Source organism: Somniosus microcephalus, chromosome 34 (genome assembly GCF_052327205.1).
Source record: "Somniosus microcephalus isolate GS21.2 chromosome 34, FLI_Smic_1.0, whole genome shotgun sequence".
In the NCBI taxonomy this organism is placed as follows: domain Eukaryota; kingdom Metazoa; phylum Chordata; class Chondrichthyes; order Squaliformes; family Somniosidae; genus Somniosus; species Somniosus microcephalus.
Genome location: NC_141020.1, coordinates 28421158 through 28440362, shown reverse-complemented (window position 1 = coordinate 28440362; position 19205 = coordinate 28421158). Strand labels below are relative to the sequence as shown.

The 19205-nt window shown below is 46.8% G+C and overlaps 1 pseudogene; it reads right to left on the bottom strand.

The window, feature by feature from the left end:
- Positions 1 to 13529: 13529 nt before the first annotated feature.
- On the bottom strand, positions 13530 to 14647 carry LOC147096906 (uncharacterized; annotated as a pseudogene).
- Between the last annotated feature and the right edge of the window lie 4558 nt (positions 14648 to 19205).

Here is a 19205-nt window from a genome sequence, read left to right as displayed (position 1 = left end):
TCATACTCTGTAGCAAACGACTGAAACTCATGACTGGCACAGGGAGAGCCATTATCAGAGACCAGAGTTAGAGGGATGCCCTGCCTGGAAAAGATTGACTTCAGGTGAGTTATCACAGCTCTTGACGTGGTGCTGGGTAGGAGAGCAATCTCAGGATAATTAGAGTAATAATCAATAACTAACAAATAGTATTTTCCTTCGTAGTGAAAAATATCAGTTCCTACCTTTTCCCAAGGTTGTGATGGGAGCTCTGTGGTAATGAGGGGCTCTTTTGTTTGCTTGTAGTGATACTCCTGACATGTAGCACACTCACTGATCATCTGGTCAATATCAGAGTTCATGTTTGGCCAGTAGAGTGCCTCACGTGCTCTCCTTTTTGACTTTTCCACACCCAGGTGCCCTTCATGTATCCTGTGAAGCATTTCTCGTCGCATAGAGATGGGCACTACAATCCTGTCACACTTAAGCAGTATTCCATTGACCACAGAAAGCTCAGACTGAATATGATGATATTGTTTACATGACCCTTTCTTCCAACCCTCTTGAAGATTTCTCATCACTTTCCTCAGAACAGAGTCCTTTGATGTCTCTGTGGCTATCTTTGATAGTTGTTCCTGTGAGGCGGGCAATGCTGCATAGACCATATCCACATGAAGGGCCACATCCTCTTCTGTTTCACTGTTTTGTGTGGCACGAGGCGCAGCCCTGGATAGTGTATCTGCTATGAACATTTGTGTCCCTGGCACATATGTGAGCTCAAAATCATAACATTGTAGTCTCATCATTAGGCGCTGTATCCGTGATGACATGTCACACAGACTCTTTTTTGCGATCCCTAGCAGTGGCTTATGGTCAGTTTCTAGGATAACCTTGGGAAGTCCATAGATTAGGTTGATTGGCTATGTTAAATTGACCCTTAGTGTTAGGGGGATTAAATACGTGGGGTTACGGGGATAGGGTGAGATATGTGTCGGTACAGGCTCAATGGGCCGAAATGGCCTCTATCTGCACTGTGGGGTTTCTGTGATTTCTGTGAGATGTAGGTATGACATATTTCACACCCAAATGCCAAGCCAAGGCACTCCTTCTCGATCTGCGTGTACTGGCACTCTGTAGCCGTCATGGAGCGTGACGCATACGCCACTGGTCGCCATTCTCCTTCATCTTCCTGCAGAAGGACAGCCCCTAATCCATCCTTAGAGGCATCTGTGGACACTTTTGTCCTCTTTTCAGGGCAGAAGAACTTCAGTAGGGGTTCACTTGCTAGAATGTGTAGCAGCCCCTTCCATTCATTCTCATGTTCATGTCCCCATTGGAACTCTGTCTCTTGGTGCAGCAGTTTTCTCAAGTGAGCGGTTTTCACTGCCAGATTTGGAATGAATTTCCCTAGGTAATTAACCATGCCAAGGGCCCGCTGAACCCCTTTCTTGTCCTTTGGTTTTTCCATGTCATGTATGGCCTTTACCTTTGACTTGTCTGGCTGAATCCCTTCTGCAGAAATCTTGTCCCCGAGGAATGTGATTTCATTGACGCTGAACTGACATTTGTCTTTATTTAGTTTGAGTCCATACTGTCGCATCCTCTGAAGTGCTTTTTCCAGTCTGGTGTCGTGCTCTCCCTGAGTGGAGCCCCATACTACCAGATCACCCATGTACACCCGCACACCATCCAGGCCCTCGACGATTTGCTCCATTGCTCTGTGGAAGATTTCTGGGGCGGAGCTAATGCCGAAGGGCAGGTGCTGGTAAGAGTGTCGACCAAACGGGGTGTTAAAGGTGCACAGCTTAATACTCTCTTCATCAAGTTTCAGCTGCCAGAATCCATGCGAGGCGTCCATCTTGGAAAGGAATTTTGCTCCTGTCATTTCGCTGACTATTTCCTCTCTCTTAGGGATTTGATAGTGCTCTCTTTTTATATTAGCGTTAAGGTCCTTGGGATCCATGCAGACACGCAATTTATCAGTCTTTTTTGAATTGACGCAAACCATGGAATTTATCCAGTCAGTCGGTTCCTCAGTCTTCTTTATGACACCTAGTCTCTCCATGCGGTCTAGCTCTTTCCGCAGTTTCTCATGGAGGGCCACCGGAACTCTCCTGGGTGCGTGAATCACAGGCTGTGCGTCATTCGAGACTCGTCAGATACTGACGCAGTCCGTGTCCATATGTAGCAAGACCTGGACAACATTCAGACTTGGGCTGACAAGTGGCAAGTAACATTCGCACCACACAAGTGCCAGGCAATGACCATCTCCAACAAGCGAGACTCTAACCATCTCCCCTTGACATTCAATGGCATTACCATCGCTGAATCCCCCACTATCAACATCCTGGGGGTTACCATTGATCAGAAACTGAACTGGACCAGCCATATAAATACTGTGGCTACAAGAGCAGGCCAGAGGCTGGGAATTCTGCGGCGAGTGTCTCACCTCCTGACTCCCCAAAGCCTTTCCACCATCTACAAGGCACAAGTCAGGAGTGTGATGGAATACTCTCCACTTGCCTGGATGAGTGCAGCTCCAACAACACTCAAGAAGCTCGACACCATTCAGGATAAAGCAGCCCGCTTGATTGGCACTCCATCCACCACCTTCAACATTCACTCCCTCCACCACCGGCGCACTGTGGCTGCAGTGTGTACCATCTACAAGGTGCACTGCAGCAACTCGCCAAAGCTCCTTCAACAGCACCTTCCAAATCCGCGACCTCTACCACTTAGAAGGACAAGGGCAGCAGACGCATGGGAACATCACCACCTACAAGTTCCCCTCCAAGCCATACACCATCCTGACTTGGACCTGTATCGCCGTTCCTTCACTGTCGCTGGGCCAAAATCCTGGAACTCCCTTCCTAACAGCATTGTGGGTGTACCTACACCATATGGACTGCAGCGGTTCAAGAAGGCAGCTCACCACCATCTTCTCAAGGGCAATTAGGGATGGGCACTAAATGCAGGCCTAGCCAGGCAGCGACGCCCACATCCTATCAATGAATTAAAAAAAAAAAAAAAAAAATCTCTCAGTTTGATGGAGTATGTAAAGGGCAGTGCTCCGAAACCCTGAAATACATCTGCGTACTTGTGTGTTATAGCATCATGCTTTATATTTGTACTGTCTTGGGGGGCACTCTGCACACAGTTCAGTTCATTAATAGTATAGACTCATTTTACCAAGCCCAAATCCACACATGCCTTATCCCCCAAAAGTGACTCATGCCCTTCAGGCACTATAACAAACGTCAATGGGTGAATGCGATTTTTTACCTTAACATTCAGCCTACACGTTCCTTTTGTTTCAATACTTTGTCCATTGTACACCTTCAAAGCCACTGTCTTGTTCAGTATTTTTGGTCTCACTTTGAGATTCCGTGCATCACTCCAGCTTATGAGGTTTGCCTTAGCACCTGTATCTAGCTTGAAGGGAACAATGGTGCCATTTACCAGCAAGGAGGCTATCCAAACTTCAGTCTTTAGTCCTACGGAATGTACTTCCTTTTCCATATCTTTACCCTGTTTTAAGTCATTTTGCACCATTCCAACATACAAAGTCTCCGATTCCATGTCTTCAGTCTCAATAGCATGCACTGTCTTTTTACCTTCGGTTTTCTCTTCCCAAAAGCACATTTTAGCAAAGTGATTCCTGCCTTTACATTTTGCGCAGTTCTTCCCATAAGCCGGACATTGTCTTGCCACGTGTCTATTGCCGCACCATCTGCAATTGTATAGCGTCATAGTCTTGAACTCTGTGCACCCTCTTGTGTCCCTTCTGTGTACTACATCCACTGGTAGGCTGTCCAGTCCCAGCGCTCTCACGCCCGTTGCTGTAGTTCTCCCATCGAATGTTTGCGTGTGCATGGCTGAGAGTTCACTAGCATAACATATTTTTACTGCAGCATCCAAAGTTAAGTCATTGTCCCTAAGCATTCTCTCCCTCACCTTCTTGTCAAGTATTCCGAAAACGACCTGATCGCGTATCATCGATTCCTTCAAGTCTCCAAAGTTACATGTTTGTGCTTTTGTTTTCAAGTCCATCAGAAAAACATCAAAGGATTCTCCTTGCTTTTGCACGCGGGAGCGAAAAACAAATCTCTCGAACGTTTCATTCTTTTTAGGTGTGCAGTATTTATCGAACAAATCTATCACCTTGTCCAGATCATTTTTGTCACCTTCAGCTGCAAACGTAAATGTATTATACAGCTCGATTGCCTGCGAGCCAGCCACTGTTAGCAACAAAGCTACCTTACGTGTTCCAGAGCTAGTCGTGGCGTCGATCGCTGTGAGGTAGAGAAGAAAGCGTTGTTTGAATTCGCGCCAATTTTCATCCAGATTTCCTTCAAGTTGCAGGCTAGTCGGTGGTTTTATCCCTTCCATTGTTGTGGTATGCCCGTATCGTGCGTTCTATAAATCCTGGTACCATGTAATATTATCTTATATCTTAGTATTAAGAGGCTTACGAGTAGATATCGTTGAGTACTCTTTATTAGGTCTTGAGTCAGTGCCAGCTCGTGCAGTACTGCCACATGGCCAAGATGGCTTCCTATTTATACGACTGCCATCAAGCAGCTGTCTTTACTACAGCTACCGTAAAGCAGCTGTCTTTACTCCAGCTACAGTTATCTATACACTCCCCCAGTGTCCTGGCCAATATTTATCATTCAACCAACATCACTAAAATAGATTATAGGTCAATTATCTCATTGCTGTTTATGGGAGCTTGCTGTGCACAAATTGGCTGCTGCGTTTCCCACATTACAACAGTGACTCCACTTCAAAAGTACTTCATTGGCTGTGGAGCGCTTTGGGACGTCCTGAGGATCTGAAAGACGTGATATAAATAGCAACATAGGAACAGGAGGAGGCCATTCAGCCCCTCGAGCCTGTTCCGCCATTCAGTGAGGTCATGGCTGATCTGTGACCTAACTCCATATGCCCGCCTTTGCCCCATAGCCCTAAATAGCTTTGGTTAACAGAAAGCTATCAGTCTCCGAATTAAATTAACAATTGATCCAGCATCAATTGCAGAAGAAAGTTCCAAACTTCTCCCACCCTTTGTGTGTCGAAGTGTTTCCTAACTTCACTCCTGAAAGGTCTAGCTCTAATTTTTAGACGATGCCCCCTAGTCCTAGAATCCCCAACCAGCGGAAACAATTTCTCTCTATCCACCCTATCAGTTCCCCATGCAAGTTCTTTCTTTATAACTTGTGCTCTTGGCACTTTCCACAGGTAGATTGATTCTCCTGTGAACTGAAATTTGTCCTGAGTGGGACACAGAGGAACAAGAGGAGGCCATTCATCCCCTCGAGCCTGTTCCATCATTCCATGAGGTCGTGCCTGATCTGTATCCTAACTCCATCCACCTGCCTTGGCTCCGTATCCCTTAGTACCCATGGCTAGCAAAAATCTACCAATCTCAGATTGAAAATTATTAATTGAGTTGGTGTCTGCTGCTTTTTGTGGGAGAGGGGTCCACACTTCTACCACCCTTTGTGTGAAGTAATGTTTCCTAACTTTTCTCCTGAACGGCCTGGCTCAGATTTTAAGGTGATGTCCCCTTGTCCTAGACTCCCCCATGAGCGGAAAAAGTTTCTCTCTATCTACCCTGTCAATTTGACATTGCATCCAAAAGACGGCGCCTCCGACAGTGCAGCACTCCCTCAGTACTGCACTGGAGTGCTCAAGTCTTTGGAGTGTTGGTTTGAACCCACGACCTTCTAGCACAGAGGCGAGAGGGCGGACTTGTGCAAAATGGTCCATGTGTGCTAAGTCTGCTGTAACATATTTGCACCAAGCACGATTGGTCTGTATTACAGTCCAGGCTCTTTCCGTTTTCCGAGTGGCAGGCAGTGACTAGTGGGGTACCGCAAGGATCGGTCCTAGGACCCCAGCTGTTCACAACATATATATTAATGATCTGGACGAGGGAATTGGATGTAATATCTCCAAATTTGCAGACGACACAAAGCTGGGCGGGAGGGTAAGCTGTGAGGAGGATGTCGAGAAACTCCAATACGATTTGGACAGGTTGGGTGATTGGGCAGAAACATGGCAAATGCACTATAATGTGGATAAATGTGAGGTTATCCACTTTGGTGGCAAAAACAGGAAGGCAGATTATTATTTGAATGGCAATAGCTTGGGAGAAGGAGAAGTGCAAAGAGACCTGGGTGTTATTGTGCACCAGTCGCTGAAGGTAAGCATGCAGGTGCAGCAGGCGGTTAAGAAGGCAAATGGTATGTTGGCCTTCGTAGCAAGAGGGTTCGAGTACAGGAACAAGGATGTCTTGCTACAGTTGTACAGGGCCTTGGTGAGACCGCACCTTGAGTATTGTGTGCAGTTTTGGTCACCTTACCTGAGGAAGGACGTTCTTGCCATGGAGGGAGTGCAGCGAAGATTCACCAGGCTGATACCTGGGATGGCAGGAATGACGTATGAGGAGAGATTGTGTCGATTGGGCTTATACTCACTGGAGTTTAGAAGATTGAGAGGGGATCTCATCGAAACCTATAAAATTCTGTCAGGTCTGGACAGACTAGATGCAGGAAGGATGTTTCGGATGGCCGGGGGGTCCAGAACCAGGGGTCATAGTCTAAGGATAAGGGGTAAGCCATTTAGGACTGAAATGAGGAGGAACTTCTTCACCCAGAGAGTGGTGAACCTGTGGAATTCTCTGCCACAGAGGGCGGTGGAGGCCAGTTCATTAAATATATTCAAGAAAGAGTTGGATATATTTCTTGAGGCTAAAGGGATCAAGGGATATGGGGAGAAGGCAGGGACAGGGTACTGAATTTGGATGATCAGCCATGATCGCATTGAATGGCAGAGCAGGCTCGAAGGGCCGAATGGCCTACTCCTGTTCCTATCTTCTATGTTTCTATGTTTCTATTCCTTTTAAAATCCTAAAAATCTCAATCAAATCATCCCTTACCCTTCTATATTCCAGGGAATACAAGCCTAGTTTCTGTAATCTCTCCTCATAATCTAACCCTTGTAGCCCCGGTATCATTCTGGTGAATCTTCGCTGCACTCCTTCCAAGGCCAATATATCCTCTCTAAGGTGCGGTGCCCAGAGCTGTGCACAGTATCCAGATGTGGTCAAACCAGGGCTTTGTACAGCTGTAGCAAAACCTCCCTTTATATTCTAGCCCTCTAGTTATAAAGGCATTCCATTAGCCTGTTTGATTATTTTTTGTATCTGACCACTTAGTGTGACCTGTGTATATGGACCACTAAATCTCTTTGGACCTCACCTGTTCCCAGCTTTTCACCATTTATACAATACTTGGATCGATCTTTTCTTGATCAAAAAATGGATGACCTCACGCTTCCTTACGTTGAAATCCATCTGCCACAGTTTTTCCCTCACTTAATCTGTCAATGTCTCTTTGTAATTTTATGCTCCAGTGTACACTGCTTACTATGCCACTGATCTTTGTGTTATCGGCACACTTGGATATATAGCTCGCTATTGTGTTATCTAAGTCATTAATAAATATCATGAATAGTTGAGGCCCCAGCACAGAACCTTGTGGGACACCACCAGTCACTTCCTTCCAATTTGAGTACGTACCAATTATCCCTACTCTCTGCCTTCTCCCGCCTGACCAATCTCCTAACCAGGTCAATAATTAGCCTTCAAGTCCATGAGCTTTACAACAACAACTTGTATTTATATTTAGCACCTTTAATGTAGTAAAACGTCCCAAGGCGCTGCACAGGAGCGTTACAAGACAAAAAATTTGACGCCGAGCCACATAAGGAGATATTAGAGCAGGTGACCAAAAGCTTGGTCAAAGAGGTAGGTATTAAGGAGAGTCTTCAAGGAAGAAAGAGAGGTAGCGAGACGGAGAGGTTTAGGCAGGGAATTCCAGAGCTTAGGGCTTTGGCAACAGAAGGCACGGCCACCGATGGTGGAGCGATTAAAATCAGGGATGCTCAAGAGGCCAGAATTAGAGGCGGGCAGAAATCTCAGAAGGGTATAGGACTGGAGGAGGTTACAGAGATAGGGAGGGACAAGGCCATTGTAGGAGTCGGCACAGACTCCATGGATTTTTAACCCCTATTAAAAACTGGACAGGCTGCTTGGGAGGGGGGAAGCAGTGAAAAACCACTCAATCTGGAGATGACTCACTGGTATGGAAATGAACAATGGCCCGAGAGGCCCACTCCCAAGTCTTGATTAACAAGGCTGACGACTCATCGTTCTGGTCAAGATGAACTCGTTAAGTTAATCGTCTGGAAGATCGAAATGAGATCAAAAACCTTTCAAACCTGGAAGGAAGCTTGAAAACCATTCCCTGAGGCCATGAGTCCATTAAAACCACAGACAGCGATCTGTGTATTGGAGGGGTACATAGAAACATAGAAGATAGGAGCAGGAGTGGGCCATTCGGCCCTTCGAGCCCGCCCCGCCATTCAATGAGATCATGGCTGATCATCCAAATTCAGTACCCTGTCCCTGCCTTCTCCCCATAGCCCTTGATCCCGTTAGCCTTAAGAAACATATCCAACTCCGTCTTGAACATATTTAATGACCTGGCCTCCACCGCCCTCTGTGGCAGAGAATTCCACAGGTTCACCACTCTCTGGGTGAAGAAATTCCTCCTCATTTCAGTCCTAAATGGCTTACCCCTTATCCTTAGACTATGACCCCTGGTTCTGGACTCCCCCGCCATCAGAAACATCCTTCCTGCATCTAGTCTGTCCAGGCCTGACAGAATTTTATAGGTTTCGATGAGATCCCCTCTCAATCTTCTAAACTCCAGTGAGTATAAGCCCAATCGACACAATCTCTCCTCATACATCATTCCTGCCATCCCAGGGATCAGCCTGGTGAATCTTCGCTGCACTCCTTCCATGGCAAGAACGTCCTTCCTCAGATAAGGCGACCAAAACTACACACAATACTCAAGGTGCAGTCTCACCAAGGCCCTGTACAACTGTAGCAAGACATCCTTGTTCCTGTACTCGAACCCTCTTGCTACGAAGGCCAACATACCATTTGCCTTCTTAACCGCCTGAGCAGCTGCATGCTTACCTTCAGCGACTGGTGCACAAGAACACCCAGGTCTCTTTGCACTTCCCCTTCTCCCAATCTATTGCCATTCAAATAATAATCTGCCTTCCTGTTTTTGCCACCAAAGTGGATAACCTCACATTTATCCACATTATAGTGCATTTGCCATGTTTCTGCCCAATCACCCAACCTGTCCAAATCGTACTGGAGTTTCTCGGCATCCTCCTCACAGCACACACGCCCACCCAGCTTCATGTCGTCTGCAAACTTGGAGATATTACATCTAGTTCCCTCGTCTAGATCATTAATATATATTGTGAATAGCTGGGGTCCAAGGACCGATCCCTGCGGTACCCCACTAGTCATTGCCTGCCACTCGGAAAAAGACCCGTTTATTCCAACTCTTTGCTTTCTGTCTGCCAACCAGTTCTCTATCCAAGTCAATACCTTGCCCCCAATCCCATATGCCTTAACTTTACATAAGAACATAAGAAATAGGAGCAGGAGTAGGCCAATCGGCCCCTCGAGCCTGCTCCGCCATTCAATAAGATCATGGCTGATCTGATCCTAACCGCCAATCCACTATCACAGAACCATCTCCTGACTCTAACAGAATTAGACACACAAAATAGGAGCAGGATCAGGCTACACGGCCCTTGGGCCCGCTCCGCTACCCACAGGGCCATGACCGATCCGAACCTAGACTCATGTCCAAATTCCTGCCCGCTCCCCGTAACCCTTAATTCCCTTTACTTCTAGGAAACTGTCTATTTCTGTTTTAAATTTATGTAATGATGTAGCTTCTACAGCTTTTTGGGGCAGCATATTCCATGGACCTACCACCCTCTGAGTGAAGTAGTTCCTCCTCATCTCAGTTTTGAAAGAGCAGCCCCTTATTCTAAGACTATGCCCCCTAGTTCTAGTTTCACCCATCATCGGGAACATCCTCCCCGCATCCACCCGATCCAACCCCTTCACAATCTTATATGTTGCAATAAGATCGCCTCTCATTCTTCTGAACTCCAATGAGTAGAGTCCCAATCTACTCAACCTCTCCTCATATGTCCATCCCCTCATCCCCGGGATTAACCGAGTGAACCTTCTTTGTACTGACTCGAGAGCAAGTATGTTCTTTCTTAAGTGTGGACACCAAAACTGTACGCAGTATTCCAGGTGCGGTCTCACCAATACCTTGTACAACTGAAGCAATACCTCCCTATTTTTATATTCTATCCCCCTAGCAATGAAAGCCAACATTCCATTGGCCTTCTTAATCACTTGCTGCACCTGCATACTAACCTTTTGAGTTTCGTGCACCAGGACCCCCAGATCCCTTTGTACTTCAGTACTTTCCAGTTTCTTGCCATTAAGATAATAACTTGCTCTATGATTTTTCCTGCCAAAGTGCATAACCTCACACTTTCCAGTATTGTATTCCATCTGCCAAATCTCTGCCCACTTACTTAGCCTGTCTATGTCCCCTTGCAGGATTTTTATGTCCTCCTCACTCACTACTTTCCCTCCCATCTTAGTATCATCTGCAAACTTTGATATGTTACACTCGGTCCCCTCCTCCAAATCGTTAATATAGATTGTAAAGAGTTGGGGACCCAGCACTGACCCCTGCGGAACACCACTAGTTACTGATTGCCAGTCTGAGAATGAACCATTTATCCCAACTCTCTGCCTTCTGTTAGATAGCCAATCCTCTATCCATTCCAGAATATTACCCCCAATCCCATGATTTTTTATCTTAAGCAATCATCTTTTGTGTGGCACCTTGTCAAATGCCTTTTGGAAGTCTAAATACACTACGTCCACTGGTTCCCCTTTATCCACCCTATATGTTACTTCCTCAAAGAACTCCAGCAAATTTGTCAAACATGACTTCCCCTTCATAAAAGCATGTTGACTTTGTCCTATTAAATTATGATTATCCAAATGTCCTGTTACTGTCTCCTTAATAATGGACTCCAAAATTTTACCTACCACAGATGTTAGGCTAACTGGTCTATAATTTCCAGCCTTCTGTCTACTGCCCTTTTTAAATAAGGGTGTTACATTAGCAGTTTTCCAGTCTGCCGGGACCTTTGCCGAGTCCAGGGAGTTTTGGAAAATTATTACCAATGCATCCACAATCCCTACCGTCACTTCCTTCAAGACCCTAGGATGTAAGCCATCAGATCCAGGTGATTTATCCGCCTTGAGTCCTATTATTTTACCGAGTACCACTTCCTTAGTGATTTTGATCGCGTTTAGCTCCTCCCCCCCTTTAGCCCCCTGTTTGTCCAGTGTTGGGATATTCTTAGTGTCTTCTACTGTAAAGACTAATATAAAATATTCATTCAGTGTTTTTGCCATCTCCATATTTCCCACCATTAATTTCCTGGTCTCATCCTCTAAGGTACCAACATTTACTTTAGCCACCCTTTTTCTTTTTATATAACTATAAAAACTCTTACTATCTGTTTTTATATTTTTTGCTAATTTACTTTCATAACCTATCTTCCCTTTCTTAATCAATCTTTTTGTTCTTTTTTGCTGTCTTTTAAAGCTTTCCCAATCCTCTATCCTCCCACTAGATTTGGCTACCTTATATGCCCTTGTTTTTAGTCGAATACTATCCTTAATTTCTTTACTTAGCCACGGATGGCTGTCTTTTCTTTTACACCCTTTTCTTCTCAGTGGAATATATTTTTTTTTGAAGTTGTAAAATAACTCCTTAAATGTACACCACTGATCATGTATCGTCTTACCCTTTAATCTATTTTCCCAATCCACTATACTCAATTCCGCTCTCATACCTTCATAGTCTCCTTTATTCAAGCTTAGCACGCTTGTTTGAGATCCAACCTTCTCGCGCTCTAATTGAATATGGAATTCAACCATGTTATGGTCACTCATTCCAAGGGGATCCTTTACTAGGACATTTTTAATTAATCCTGTCTCGTTACACAGGACCAGATCTAAGGTTGCTTGCCCCCTGGTCGGTTCAGTTACATACTGCTCAAGAAACCCATCCCTAATACACTCAATGAACTCATCCTCAAGGCAGCCCTGCCCAATTTGATTTGTCCAATTAATATGATAGTTAAAATCCCCCATAATTATAGATGTTCCCTTATTACAAGCCTCAACTATTTCCTGATTGATATTCCGTCCAACAGAGTTGCCACTGTTCGGAGGCCTATAGACTACGCCCACTAGTGTTTTTTTCCCCTTATTATTCCTTACCTCCACCCAGACTGTTTCATTATCCTGATCTTTTGACCCAATATCATTTCTCTGTATTACAGTGATTCCTTCCTTTATTAACATAGCCACCCCACCTCCCCTTCCTTCCTGCCTGTCCTTCCTGATCGTTAAATAACCTGGTATGTTTAATTCCCAGGCATTGTCACCCTGCAGCCATGTTTCTGTAATGGCCACAAGATCATACCCATATGTAGTTATTTGTGCCATTAACTCATCTATTTTGTTACAAATGCTACGTGCATTCAGATAGAGAACTTTCAAAGATGTTTTGTGACACTTAGTTCCTGCTTTTGCCCTTTTTATTACTTTACCTTTTACTCCATACCTTCTGCCCCTTCCTGACATGCTCTGGTTTTTAATTTCCCCACTGCTACCTAAGTCTATGACCTTCTCTGTTGTCATTTTTATTATTTGCTCTCTAGGAACCTCCCCCCCACTAGTTAGTTTAAAGCCCTCTCTACAGCCCTAGTTATATGATCCGCCAGGACTCTAGTCCCAGCACTGGCCAAGTGAAGCCCGTCCCAACGGAACAGCTCCCTCCTGCCCCAGTACTGGTGCCAGTGTCCCAGGAAGCAAAACCCATTTCTCCCACACCAGTCTTTGAGCCACACATTTAACTCTCTAATTTTATTTGTCCTAGCCAAATTCGCTTGTGGCTCAGGTAATAATCCAGAGATTATTACCCTTGTGGTTCTGCTTTTTAATTTGGCCCCTAGCTGCTCAAACTCCCTCAGCAGAACCTCCTTCCTTGTCCTATCTATGTCATTGGTACCAACATGGACCACGACAACTGGATCCTCCCCCTCCCACTGTGGCCAGTCCAACCACACTGTAATGGGGATTGTACTCCGGATGCCAGTAATGGGCGGGTCACCGCGGCCAGCACCGGTATACCGAGTAGAGAATATTGGCGTCCTAAGGGACGGGGTGCACGTGCGATATCATGGGGCCCCACCGTTTGTTGTAATCTCTTATGCGGGACCTTATCGAAAGCCTTTTGAAAGTCCAAATACACCACATCCACTGGTTCTCCCTTATCTATTTTACCAGTTACATCCTCAAAAAATTCCAGCAGATTAGTCAAGCACGACTTACCTTTTGTTGACTTTGTCTGATCCTGTCACTGTTTTCCAAGTGCTCTGCTATTACATCTTTTATAATGGACTCTGGCATTTTCCCCACTACCGATGTCAGGCTTACCGGTCTATAATTCCCCGTTTTCTCTCTACCACCTTTTTTGAATTTTGAATGGTTTGGGAGTGTTTTACTTTGCTTTCTGCATGATAACCGGAGAAGGTAAAACACTAACACACATTGCACTACAATCACATGAGAAATCACACAAATCCATGGGGGAATCTCAATATTCAGACTGCTGTCCCACCATGGCAGAGAAACCAGTTCTTTTATCTCATTCCCCATTTCCCTGTTCCGTTGCTCGAGGGTATAGGAATGTTTTTGGGAGAGTTCAACTTCCTTTATTAATTTTGTGAGGTGTTTGGGCAGAGGAGGAATTTCATATCCGAACCGTGTTAGGTATTGCTGCAGGTCCTGTACCGTGTCGTTCACCGTGAGGTGTGCCGTGGTGGGCTCTGGAATGGGAATGAGGCGCTCTTGAGCCACCTGAGCTTCTGTGCGGGGTTTGAAGCAGAAAGTCTTATCGGTGACCGGGCACCAAGTGTCGTTGTGTACCCGGTACTGGTCCACGCTTGTCGTGACGCAGTACGTCCCTCTGCCCGCGTATGCTACCTGGGGTGGAACGTGGCTTTGGGCCATCACCTCCATGGTGCAATTAATGGGCTCCGCACCCTCTGGTTCAAACCCGCACACCGGCCGATTAAACGCATTCAAATGCTGGGGACACAACACCACGTGCGCGCCCCTGCTCTAGCATCCATTGAGGTCAGTGCCGGTCATGGCGTTCTCCCACTTTACAACAAATGGTGGGGCCCCATGATGTCGCACGTGCACCCCGTCCCTTAGGACGCCAATATTCTCTACTCGGTATACCGGCGCTGGCCGCGGTGACCCGCCCATTACTGGCATCCGGAGTACAATCCCCATTACAGTGTGGTTGGACTGGCCACAGTCAACTGGGACCGGGTGTGCCTCTGAGGCCACTCGGAGTTGGCACGGGCTCATTAAATGTTCGTACGGGCTGAGCGCAGTGAGGTGCCGGTTGCTGACCCACGAAGGGACGCGACCTCGCTGTAGGTCCTCCAAATGACTGCACCCTTCGTTGAGCAGCCACGCACCGTACAACACACACGCATCGTTTCTCGCTGCCTGCGCCGAGGCATTCTGATCCTCCCTGATCAAACTATTGATCGTCTGAGCGTGTGTCTCCAGCTCGGCTATGACCTCCTTTAAATGTATGGTCATAGCCTGATCCTCCCGTAACTCCGACCCCTCTAGCTCGTTACCCTCCCCCAGTATCTTTCGCAGCTGGTCCCTTAAGGTGTTGACCTGCATCTGCAACTGTGCATTGTCCATACTGTTGATAATGGACGTGCCCATGCTGAAGGCTGTAACCGCATCATTAAATACCCCCGTCTATATCTCCCCGAACCAATGCGATGGTTTACCGTTAAATCGTACAGACTTTCCTGATTCACATCACCGTAACTTAATTCATAAAATTGTCGGAACATTTCCTTCAACAGGGCCTCATATAATTTTTCCGTTTCTACCGGACACCACCAGGGCAGCGGTACTCGGGTTAAATTTAGAATGACTGACGCAACTTCGTAGTGAACGTCTTGGTACAAGATCTTGCCGGTCGGGACTAACACTAACCCATTCCTCGGTCCCGGTGTGGTGGCGAGGCAACTAATCTGTGTTTCCTGTACCGGTGGGGCTGTGGGCAGGGGCTTCCTCTCGTGTGCTACCAGTTCCGTGGAATTTACTGTGTGGGGAGGGTCTGGGATCACGCAGGAGTCCCCACTCCGATCGCATCCGATCCCGGCCCCGGAATCCTGCCACCGCCGCAAGAAGGCGATCGACACACCCGCTGGGCAGACCCGTTCCGACCCTCACATACACACATAAATTCCCTGTTCCTCTTTCCACTATTTGTTCCAGCACATTTCTACTCCCCCCCTCGCCCCCGTAATCTGTCGGTACGTATCGTCCCCCAGTTTCTCCCAGTCCATGGATCTGTTACCCTTAACCACCACCACCGTCCCAAGGGAATGTGTCCCTCACATCTTAGACAGACGCGTTTCCCCTCGGTCACCCTAACCCGCGTGGCTGTGACCTGCAGTTTGGGACATGGTATGGCAGCTTCTCCATACGTGAAACCCTCGCTGCAGGAGTACCGAGTCGAGTTCGATCCCAGCCACCCTGGCCACCTTCCCTCGTGGAAGTAAGTGGCCATTCGGTCCGTGTCCCCTGTCCTACCCCCCTGTGTCACGGTAGGCCTGTTCGCTCCTGTGCAGTCGTAGGGGAAGGACACCTCGGTGTCTCCTCTTTCCATGCTGCCAGTCCCGATCATCATTAGGAATAGAAGTACAATATATTTGTTGGCCATATCCCCTTGTTCCTCCGATCTCCTTTTGTTCCCTGCCAAAACAAAAGCAAAACAGTTCCATTCTGTGAGAGGGTTTTCCTCCACGGATCTGGTTTTGGTTATTTACAAGATATTTACAGTGTTCCCTGCCACATTAACGAGCACCCCATTTAAGACCTCTCCCGTCGGGGCCTCTTGCGGCTCGCGGTCGGCGAGTAGGGAGGCGTCCACGGCACCCTAGGCCGTGGGACCCGACTGCTCCTCCTTACCGCCTCGCCCTCCGGGTCATCATCGTCCCAAACCATGGGAGGAAGACCCGCGTCCACCAGGCTCATGACTGTGCCCTGGTGCCTCTTGACCTTTGTTTTCCCCTCCTCGAGTTTAAACAGCTTGCACTGGTTTTACATGAAACCATTTTGTGCGTTTCGGACATTTTACTGCATATACCATGGGGCTTGCTTTATCCACGATATTATAAGGCCCCATGTACAGCGGCTCGAATGCCCCTACTCGGGCATAATTACAGACCATACCTGGTTTCCCACCTCCCACTCGTGGGTTCTCTGGAGTTCTAACTGTTAAGTCTGTGTGTTCCAGTTATGGTTAATATGAATCACTGCACACAGACCACAAGAATAACTTTAACAGGTCTTTACTAGTCGAAGGTCAGGGCTGAACTACCCAGCAAATTACTACACAGCACTTATATACCGGTGTGGTCACCACCAGTATTACCGTATACAGCAGCCAGAGAAAGTAGTACATCTCTTAAGGTGGAACAGGTTTAAGTTCTCTTAAGGTGGAACAAGTTACATACACCACAATCCTCCCTTTTTAGCTTAACAGTTATATCCCCATTTAACATAACATAATAACATATATACATATACAACTTCATGTAGAAACAGTTCAAAGGTTCAATCTCTCAGGAGGCCTCCTGATTCGAGTTGAATAACGCCTTTCAGGGGTCTCTGATTCTTGTTGCTGAGGTGACTCCTCTAGTTGATCTCTTATGGATTGGACATCATCATCAGGTACATTCACTGCCGAGGTAGATGCTTCAGGTTCACTAACTTCTTCCACGGTTGTCTCTGTCGTAACCATGGGTTCGACCCTTGTTCTCGATTGGTCAGCATGACGCCGTATTACATTTTTACCAACATCTACCGTGTACATCAGGGGTCCTTGTCTGGCCCGAATTGTTCCGGATTGCCATTTCTCGTTTCCATAGTCCCTGGCCAACACTGGTTGTCCTACCTCGAAACTCCGAGTGGTCTTGTTATTTATATGCTGGAACTGTTTGTTTTCAACTTCCCTCCGCACATTTGGTTTTAACAAGTCCAACCTGGACCGCAACCTCCTGTTATAAAACATCATGGCAGGACTTTGGTTTGTCACTGCATGAGCGACGTTTCGATATGCCAGTAGAAACTTGTCCACCTTATGTTGTAGTGGAATCTGATCTTCGCTCATGGCCTTTATTGCCTTTTTGAATGTTTGTACAAATCTCTCGGCCAACCCATTTGTAGCCGGATGATATGGGGCAGAGGTATAATGTTTCACCCCATTCTTCTTTAAGAATTTTTGGAATTCTTCTGACACGAACTGTGGTCCGTTGTCGGAACATATTTGTTCTGGCAATCCGTTCCTTGCGAATATCGTTCTTAACACCGCAATTGTCTTTTCTGAAGTAGTGGTAGTCATCTTGATCACTTCTGGCCATTTAGAATGTGCGTCCACCGCAATTAGAAACATGGAGTCCATGAATGGACCAGCAAAGTCAATATGTACGCGTTGCCATGGGGCTGAAGGCCATTCCCATGGATGCAGCGGTGCAATCGGAGGTGCATTTTGCACTTTTTGGCACCCTGAGCAGCTTTTCGTCAGCTCCTCTATCTGTTGGTCGATACCCGGCCACCACACATAAGCCCTAGCAAGGCTTTTCATCTTGACTCCCCCCAGATGACCTTCATGCAGTTCCTTTAGAACTCTTTCCCTTAACTTAGGAGGAATAATCACTCTTGTTCCATACATCAATGTTCCTTGACAGACGGACAGCTGGTCTCGTCTTGCCGAGAATGCCGGTAACAGAGAATCACCATGTGCTGGCCATCCCTTCACTGTCACCTCGTAGACTCGGGACAGTGTCGGGTCGTCCCTGGTTTCTCTTTCAATACTTGCATTGGTGACTGGTAAACACTCGATGATGGTCGAGTGAAATAACTCAACAGGGTCAACCTTCGTTGTCTCCTCTTCTTCAGGTAGTGGCAGGCGCGACAGCCCATCAGCATTACCATGCTGCTTTGTACCTTTGAATTCTATCTGATATTGATGTGCCCCTAGGAAAAGGGACCACCTCTGGAGTCTCTGTGCTGTCATCACCGACACACCCTTCTTAGGGTTAAAAATGGATACCAACGGCTGATGGTCTGTCAGAAGCGTAAACTTCTGGCCCTGCAGGTAATGATTAAACTTCTTTACTCCCCACACAAGGCTGAGAGCCTCCCTATCTATCTGAGCATAGTTGCGCTCAGCGGCGGTCAATGATCTGGATGCGAACGCGACTGGCCTCTCCGTGCCATTTGGCAACTTGTGTGAGAGTACTGCCCCAATGCCATATGGAGAAGCATCACAAGCCAAACGAATAGGCAGTGTTGGGTTGAAGTGAGCCAACACTTCCTCTGAGGTTATCAATTCCTTGCTTTTGCGAAAGGCCTTCTTACAGTCCTCGCTCCACTCCCATGGTACTCCCTTCTGCAAAAGAGCGTGGATAAATTTGGCAGAAACTTATGGTAATAGTTAATCAATCCTAGGAACGACCTCAACTGAGATACATTAACCGGAACGGGAGCCTTCACAACCGCTTCGATCTTGTCAGGAGACTTATGAAGTCCCTCCTGGTCAATGACATGGCCACAGTACGAGATCCGCTTCTGAAAGAACTCACATTTCTGCCGATTAACTCGAAGTCCATATTCTTTCAATCTGATGAGCACCAGTTCCAAATTTGCGAGGTGTTCCTCGTCACCATCTCCTGTAATCAGAATATCGTCCAGGTAACATTGTGTGCCTGGAATTCCCTGTAATACCTGCTCCATAGCCCTCTGCCAAATTGCTGGAGCCGATGCCACTCCAAAAACCAGTCTATTATACCGGTACAAGCCTCTATGCGTGTTGATCGTGAGGTACTGGCGTGACTCTTCCTCAACTTCCATCTGTAAGTACGCCTGCGCCAGGTCTATCTTGGTGAAGTGTTTCCCGCCCGACAATGAAGCGAAGATATCCTCAATCCGCGGAAGCGGATACTGCACCGTGTGAAGCACCGGATTAACAGTGATCTTGAAATCTCCACAGATGCGAACCTTCCCTGGTTCTCCCGGCTTGTTGCTCGAAGGACGTTTCATCACGGGAACAATGGGCGTAGCCCACTCA